This window comes from Rhinichthys klamathensis, unplaced genomic scaffold, assembly GCF_029890125.1.
Source record: "Rhinichthys klamathensis goyatoka isolate OS25496 unplaced genomic scaffold, OSU_Roscu_1.1 h1tg000020l_1, whole genome shotgun sequence".
Lineage (NCBI taxonomy): Eukaryota > Metazoa > Chordata > Actinopteri > Cypriniformes > Leuciscidae > Rhinichthys > Rhinichthys klamathensis.
The window spans coordinates 2,285,362-2,287,390 of NW_026606571.1; positions in this window are offsets into that span (position 1 = coordinate 2,285,362).

A 2,029-nucleotide genomic window follows, 5' to 3' on the forward strand; every position below is an offset into this window, starting at 1 on the left:
TAGTTTGCAGTTGTTTAGACAGTGTGAACATGACAGGTATAATGAACCCCTTTCAGTTCCACAGAGTTAAGAATTAGAGTACTGTATTAAAGCTTTGTTGATATGTAAAAGCCTTTTCAATAAGCCATTAAGTAGCCCATGTAAGATTCATGTTTCTCAGGATTAAATACTAATGCCATATTACAGAAAATCCTTCAATTGAACTAAACTGAATTAATTGTTTTTACTGCTATCAGCAGTGTTTTTGTGGCCTTTAGTGACTGGGAGATTCCCAGCAGTCTTGTTTACTGTACTCTTCACACTGGGAAAGCCTCATTCATTACACAATAAAGATTGAGGATTCATGAACTTCCAGTTCCCCTTTTATCTCCGTTTCATCTGTGTATATTTTCCTAACACGAACAGAAATAACATTAAAATGCTGATTAGACAAATTTGACTTCCTGTCCCAAACTAACATGAATTCTGGAAATTCAGTAGGGTGAATTCTGGTAAATTGGGCCTCAATGTAAAAATAAATAAATATATTAATTTATTATTCCCCAGCCACAGACGGCACATACAAAGACAGCCAAAAGTCTGGATCCCTTTTCACTGCTTCCGTTCATACAAATATCAAAATCCATTCAGTAAAAAATAACCCACAAATCAGTTTCAGAATCAATAATTTATGGCAAAAATGAGAATGAATAGCACATTTTCATAACTCAAATCATCTTGGTAAAAATTTGTAACAAAGGAGTCATGTTTAAAAACTGAAATAATACATTAGTAAACCAAGAAATTCAAGATCCCAGAGTTTCACACTGTGAAGTGGCAAAAGATCATTATACATAATCAAAAACAAAATAATGTTGATTTGGACAAGACCATAGCATGAAAGGTACTCGGTTAGTAGTCCGAAAGATGCTAATCAATACCTTAACAAATGCTAAAATTCATTTATGGCATAAATCAATGTTAAAGTTCTTTTTCTGTCCACTAATCTTCCTTCCATTATTAAAACTGTATTCAGTGGGTGTTTATAGGACTTCTGTATATATTTATATATATATATAAAGATTAGATGGATTTGACTTTTTATCTCTTCTTTAAAAATTCACATTCTAGAGGACATTTATGCATGTGATGAGAAAAACCAGGTAGCAGTAGATTCAGAATACTGTGGTGATGCATTCTGGAACTGATTCAGGTTGAATCGGAAGAGAAAACACAAGCTTGACTGACTCTATATTCAAAATAGGCACGCAATTACCAGGCGTAATTTTCTACAGAGCAACAATATTCCACTTTCGCCCTGATTTATAGTACAGTAGTACAATGCATACATTTCACTGAACAAAAAGCACACTCTTTGGACACGTCTTTAAGATGGCTTGTGTCTCATCCCAAAGGCACAGAATACCCCACAAATACAAAATATTTAAGGCTCATTTCTACACTGACATACAAAATGTCTTCTCATGTACACCACTATACAAAGGCTTTCCTCATGAACAATTTTCCTATTATACAAATAATTCAAATGAAAAAATACTGTTTTAAGGAATGTAAATACACGTATGATACACAAAAGAATATGTACAACCAAACACGTTCATGTAAACAGAGAAACAAAAATCCTGAAACGAAAATGTAAACGATATGAAAACACTCAACGTGCTTTCTTCTTCTGAACAACTCACTTATTTTATGCTGTACAGTTAGAAATTATAAATACATTAATCTCGCTTGCTCTTTGTGCAGGTACACAAGTGTGACAGAAACAAACCAGAGATGCAAGGTATATTAGTGGCACGCCAATAGTTTGTTAAATTAGTAGCTTCAATTCCCAGTACATTGTGTTGCAAATCCCACGTGTATCTGAAATTAATCTCATTTCAAGCAGTTGGTCTCACCAAAACAAATGTATAGCATCATTTACTAATACGTCACAGATGTAAACATATGCTAAACAGCTGTTGATGTATGTACTTCTCCCCGCAAAAGCAAAACGCAGGACCTTTTTTTTTTTAACTCAATTTCTGAA